The sequence below is a fragment of the Ranitomeya variabilis genome, chromosome 4 (assembly GCF_051348905.1).
Source record: "Ranitomeya variabilis isolate aRanVar5 chromosome 4, aRanVar5.hap1, whole genome shotgun sequence".
Taxonomy (NCBI): Eukaryota; Metazoa; Chordata; class Amphibia; order Anura; family Dendrobatidae; genus Ranitomeya; species Ranitomeya variabilis.
Genome location: NC_135235.1, coordinates 533,480,530 through 533,487,681, shown reverse-complemented (window position 1 = coordinate 533,487,681; position 7,152 = coordinate 533,480,530).

Sequence of the window (7,152 nt, the reverse complement as noted above, 5' to 3'; positions counted from 1 at the left end):
CCCCCAGATAACCGGGTCCCGGGAACGAAGAGATCCGGCGGCTGTTCTGTCCCGTCGGTGGCTCGGGAGGAAGCGAGAAGCCGGATGACATCAGCACTGCCACAACTAATGAGGTCTGCGCTTACCAAGATGCTGCCACAGCCTGATAGAGAGGGAGGAAGGAGCCGAGACCCTGCTGGGAGACCGAGAGCTGCGACACCCATCAAGACGCTGCTCCTGCCTGAAGTAGAGGGGAGAAGGAACCGAGACCCTGCGAGGAATCCAGGAGCCGCAACGCTGCAGAAGGAGGGATCCCAGGACAGGTCTCCTTCCGTGACTGCAGGCAAGTCATATGCCGACTTGGTCCGGGTGGGGAGGGGAAGCCCAGGCTGGTCGGATGATCCCTTCGCTGGTCACTTACAGCATAACGGAGGGGAGGGTGGATGATATGACAGCGGTGGGGGAGAGAGAAGGCCCGCTGCTGCAGGAGGATCTGTCATGCCGTGAAGCGGCAACTAGAACACCGCCACCGCTATATAGCGCCGCACAGCTTCATTTTACTCCTGAGAGATGTGCTGCCCCTAATCCTCCATTCAAGGGAAATGATTATAGACCCCAATGATAAGGGGCTGTGTTGCAGGAGCGGCACAACAAAGAGAGAACCTTCTTCTGACACCCCAATAACCATAGGTGAAACCTATAAACTCCCTGACAATAGGGGGCAATTTTGCAAAAGCTCATCTGTTAAAGGAGTCGTAGTAACTAATTATAATGGCTGTGATCAGTCCTTTGCATCAGAAAGTGACCTTTTTGAACTGTTAAGGTCACAGCAAAAAACTATACTAGAAGAAATCGGGCTGCTCTGTGATGAAAGCCTCAGAGAAGCACTCCAAAAAATAAACCCCAATCCTATCTATTCTACAGAATTTGCTAATAAAAATGACAGCAACACAATAGATCAAAAAGATCAGTTGAATGTAAACCATGATACAGACAATTCCTCCGACTCATCAGAGGGGTCAATAAGAGCCCACTCAAACAAAATGACGGATATCACTGATTATGAAGGCAGTGACTTTAATAACTTCACATATTCTAATGAGACTTCAACCTAGAATTCCCTCTCGGGGACTTCTATGGAGTCTGAGACTCATGAGCCTACAAAAAATTCCTACCTCAGCTAAATAAAACTTGGGACTAAAAAAAATATGACGCGGGCCTCGAGGTCTATTTCTCTAATGTTTCTTTAATAGATAACATACCAGCCTCCGATAATTATCCATCTGAAAGCTTTATGATAGATATCTGCAGAGCTCTTTTATCATCGACAAATATTTTGAAAAAGGGTAACAATCCTGTTGAATATAAACCAAATATACCCGTTTCCCCACAACCAAATATAGAAAGAGCCTCTGAATCAATTATCAAGCAGCTTTTTAAAGATATTTCACATTTTATTGTTGGAGACTCTAATTCCAGCCCTATCGGGGCCCTCGATACTCTCCTTCAGGCCCAAAGGAAAGTGGAACGTCTGGACCAAAACTACCAAATTTTGCCTCCTACCCAGGCTTGCAGTCCGCACATATTCTTGGACTCTGGAAGGGATGCAAAAAGACATCACCTTTTTCAGAGAATACTTGGCCAATTATGAAGACTTCAGAAGGAAAGATAACATTAAAATAAGAGGAATACCAGTCGATTCAACCTGCAGTTAAAAAAAATATATTTCTTCAATGATATCTCACTTATTACCCAAAAATGAAGGAAAAAATCTGATTGAGAGGGTTTTCAGAATCCAAAGGCCACCATCTCTCCCTTCAAACATTGCCCGTGACGTCATTGTGTCCCTCCTCCCTACAGGGGTAAAGAATGATCTCATGTTGACAAGAGACTCCAAAGTCCTCCCATCTCCATACAGCAACTTATCCTTTTTTAAGGATCTGTCAAAAACTACCCTACAAAGACGAAAATCATTTTCCCAATCCACACGGGAACTCATACAGGCAGGAGTTCGCTACCAGTGGACAAAGGCCTCTAACCTTCCGGAGTTGATAGGATGCACTCTTTTGTAGAAGGAAGGAACTTCCTAAAAAGAATGGGACTAACACTTTCTACAGTTCCTTCCGATGCCTCCTCTCTGGGCACAGCGGTTGCATACCCTACTTGAAAAAACTATATATTCCACTTGCTTTTCTTACTGGAACTGAACCGGACATTGCCCTCCACTTGGTCTTATGGTCACATCGGGTGAACCCGAACCGGGCAAGTTTTCATACTTCACTGAATTATACCGACTTTACTTTTCACACCTTACACATCACAATTTTGACTTTTAGTTTGAGAAGCGGACATTTAGCAACCTATTTGGTCGTTATATATTGATATTTACATCTTCCAACTTTCCTTTTCCCCTTTCCTGTTATCCATAACCCTTTTTTCCTATATTTTTCCTTTCCCTTTTTTTTAACTCCTTGTCCCCCCCCCCCCCCCCCCTCTCCCTTATATCTCTTTCCCTGCCCTTTCCTCCCTTTCCATATATGTTTTAAAATTTTCAATAAAACGTTTGGAAAAAGAGTTAGATTTCAACATACTCCATTTATCATTTGTCCCTTGAGACAAGCTGATGCCAGAATTGTGTGTCTGCAGCTTATTTTCCTCCCTTAGGCCAAGTTCACACATTGTGGATTTATAGTTCTGTTTTCATTTTGCAAATCTGCCACAATTTACAGTACAATATATGTAAATGGGTTCTGTACAAAATCCCATTCCCACATCACCATATTCAATGCTTTGTAATAAAGTAGGGTCAAATCTGTAAGTATTAGGCTACTTTCACACTGGCGTTTTTTTCAATACATCGCAATGCGTCGTTTAGGGGAAAAAACGCATCCTGCAAAGTTGTCTGCAGGATGCGTTTTTGCCCCATAGACTAACATTAGCGACGCTTTGCGACGCATTGACACACGTTGCAACCGTCGTAAGACGGTTGCGCCGTGTTGTGGCTGTCCGCCGGGAGCAAAAAACGTTACATGTAAGGTTTTTTGCTGCCGACGGTCCGCTTTTTCCGACCGCGCATGCGCGGCCGGAACTCCGCCCCCACCTCCCCGCACCTCACAATGGGGCAGCGGATGCGCTGGAAAAATGCATCCGTTGCCCCCGTTGTGCGGCGCATTCACTGCTAGCGTCGGTAACCTCGGCCCGACGGGCCGAGCCCGACGCTAGTGTGAAAGAAGCCTTACATGTGTATCCTTTGCAGCTATGTGACCAAATCCGCTACAGAAATTTTCCACAATGCAGGAATGTGGTCTTGTCTTAAAAAAACATGGGAAGGAGGGGTGTATTGCCTGCACAGTGTTAATGGTAAGATTGTCAATCAAAACTCCATGCCTATCCCAGCATTAATTTGTCTCCATAAAGAGAAGCGCCTTCTCTCTTCAACACTGGAATACTTGAAGTTCTATCTGTTCTTATCATTCCTTGAACTTTCCCTGGTCCTTTCCTGCTTAGCTCTGTACAGATAGATCCCTAGGAATAATACAATGAGGATTTCACTGTAAATACTTAATCTTAAGTGCCACTGACTGCACACTGTTACTGTTCTGCTATAAAGAAGCACTATGTAATGTGTTTTAGAAATTCATATTAACGCTGAAATGTATTGATTTGTATCGTCTAAAAACATCTAGCATAAGTTTTCTTTCCTGTGTTTCACCTCATCTAACCACAGGATTGTTACCAATAATCTAAAATATTGTCACCTGTCAAACTTCCCATACATCGATCTGTCATGATCCAGTTTGGGTTTTGAGTTCTGTCTATCCTTTTCCCGGGCTGATCGTGTCAAAGATTAACTTTGCTCTGCCTCATTCTGGGTTCAGGTTTGCTATTTAGCACCATTGCATCTTGCAGATGGTGTCAGTTATAGTTTCTGCCTACGGCATGTGTAGCTGACCCCGTTTGCTCTAATTTGTTCTGCTGCTTGCTTACGGAACCCATGACTGTTTATCCTCCCTTCCCGACTCCGGGGGTAGCCAAGACCCCAGAGAATATGATTCGGGGGTTTTTTACCGACCCCTGGGTTGTGATCGCTGGTAATTAACCGTTTACCGGCGGTGGCAAAAAAAAAACTAAACGCGATTTCCCATTTAATTTCTCTGTCCTCCGATGTGATCGCACATCAGAGGACAGAGAAATGGGGTCCCGGATCGCCCCCCGATACTCACCTGTCTCCCCCGGTGCTCCTCGTGCCTCCCGATGGGCGCCGCCATCTTGTTCCGGCCAAAAAATAGCCCGCCGGCACCCGGAAGATCTTTGGGGTCTCGGCTGCCGGGGGGTAGAACAAGAACATGATCGGGGTTGGGTTTTTACTGACCCCTGTTTTGCAATCGCCGGTAATTAACTGTTACCGGGGACCGCAAAAAAAAGCGATGTGTAATTCTCTGTCCTCTGATATGTTCGCACATCAGAGGACAGAGAAATAGGGGGATTCGGGGTCCTTGTTATACTTACCGGTGTTCCTGGGTCCTGCTGGCTGCCGGCTTCTTCCTCTGGTGAGAAAATGATCTGCCGGCCAGCAGCTAGAGGAGTTGGGGCTAAATTTAGGGTTAGGGTTGGGGCTAAATTTAGGGTTGGGGCTAAATTTAGGGTTAGGGTTGGGGCTAAAGTTAGGGCTAGGGTTGTGGCTAAAGTTAGGGTTAGAGTTGGATTTAGGGCTGGGTTTGGATTAGGGTTGGCATTAGGGTTACGTTTGGGATTAGGGTTAGGTTTGGGATTAGGATTAAGGTTAGGGTTGGCATTAGGGTTAGGGGTGTGTTGGATTTAGGGTTCTGATTAGGGTTAGGGTTGGGATTAGGGTTGTTTTGGGGTTAGGGTTGTGATTATCGTTAGGGTTGTGATTAGGATTATGGATCGGGTTAGGGGTGTGTTGGGGTTAGGGTTGGAGTTAGAATTGGGGGTTTTCCACTGTTTAGGTACATCAGGGGGTCTCCAAACACGACAGCCAATTTTGCACTCAAAAAGTCAAATGGTGCTCCCTCCCTTCTGAGCTCTGCCGTGCGCCCAAACAGTGGTTTTCCCCCGCATTTGGGGCATCAGCGTACTCGGGATAAATTGGACAACAACTTTTGGGGTCCATTTTCTCCTGTTACCCTTGTGAAAATAAAAACTTGGGGGCTAAAAAATCTTTTTTGTGTAAAAAATATATATATATATTTTTTTTATTTTCACAACTCTGCATTATAAACTTCTGTGAAGCACTTGGGCATTCAAAGTTCTCACAAAACATCTAGATAAGTTCCTTGGGGGGTCTAGTTTCCAAAATGGGGTCACTTGTGGGGGGTTTCTACTGTTTAGGTACATCGGGGGCTCTGCAAAACGCAACATAACGCCCGCAGACCATTCTATCAAAGTCTGCATTCCAAAACGGCGCTCCTTCCCTTCCGATCTCTGCCATGCGCCCAAACAGTGGTTTACCCCCACATATGGGGTATCAACCTACTCGGCATAAATTGCACAATACATTTTGGGGTCCAATTTCTCCTGTTACTCTTGTGAAAGTAAAAATTTGGGGGTGAAAAGGTCATTTTTGTGGAAAAAATGATTTTTTTTATTTTCATGGCTCTACATTATAAACTTCTGTGAAGCAGTTGGGGGTTCATAGTGCTCACCACACATCTAGATAAGCTCTTTGTGGGGTCTAGTTTCCAAACTGGGGTCACTTGTGGGGGTTTCTACTGTTTAGGTACATCAGGAGCTCTGCAAATGCAACATGACACCCGCAGACCATCCCATCAAAGTCTGCATTCCAAGCAGCGCTCCTTCCCTTCCGAGCCCCGATGGGTGCCCAAACGGTGCCCCCCCCCCCACATATGGGGTATCAGCGTACTCAGGACAAACTAGGGTCCAATGTCTCCTGTTACCCTTGAGAAAATAAAAAATTGCAGGCTAAAAAAATCATTTTTGAGGGGGAAAAAAAGGATTTTTTATTTTCACGGCTCTACGTTATAAACTTCTGTGTAGCACCTGGGGGTTTAAAAGTGCTCACCACACATCTAGTTAAGTTCCTTAAGGGGTCTAGTCTCCAAAATGGGGTCACTTGTGGGGGGTTTCCACTGTTTAGGCACATTAGGGGCTCTCCAAACGCGACATGGCGTCCGATCTCAATTCCAGCCAATTCTACATTGAAAAAGTAAAACGGCACTCCTTCTCTTCCAAGCTCTGCTGAGCGCCCAAACAGTGGTTTACCCCCACATATGGGGTATCGACGTACTCAGGAGAAATTGCACAACAACTTTTGTGGTCTAATTTCTCCTGTTACCCTTGTGAAAATAAGAATTTGTGGGCGAAAAGATCATTTTTGTGTAAACAAATGCGATTTTTTATTTTCACGGCTCTACTTTATAAACTTCTGTGAAGCACTTGGGGGCTCAAAGTGCTCACCACACATCTAGATAAGTTCCTTAAGGGGTCTAGTTTCCAAAATAGTGTCCCTTGTGGGGGGTTTCCACTGTTTAGGCACATCCGGGGCTCTCTAAACGTGACATGGCATCCGATCTCAATTCCAGCCAATTCTGCATTGAAAAAGTCAAACGGCGCTCCTCTTCCAAGCTCTGTGGTGCGCCCAAACAGTGGTTTACCCCCACATATGGGGTATCGACATATTCAGGAGAAATTGCACAACAAAATTTATGGTTAAATTTCTGTTTTTACACTTGTGAAAATAAAAAAAAATGGTTCTGAAGTAAAATGTTTGCAAAATAAAGTTAAATGTTCATTTTTTCCTTCCACATTGTTTCAGTTCCTGTGAAGCACGTAAAGGGTTAATAAACTTCTTGAATGTGGTTTTGAGCACCTTGAGGGGTGCAGTTTTTAGAATGGTGTCACACTTGGTTATTTTCTATCATATAGACCCCTCAAAATGACTTCAAATGTGATGTGGTCCCTAAAAAAAAAATGGTGTTGTAAAAATGAGAAATTGCTGGTCAACTTTTAACCCTTATAACTCCCTAACAAAAAAAAATGTTGCTTCCAAAATTGTGCTGATGTAAAGTAGACATGTGGGAAATGTTATTTATTAACTATTTTTTGTGACATTTCTCTCTGATTTAAGGGCATAAAAATACAAAGTTTGAAAATTGCAAAATTTCAAAAATTTTCTCCATATTTCTGTTTTTT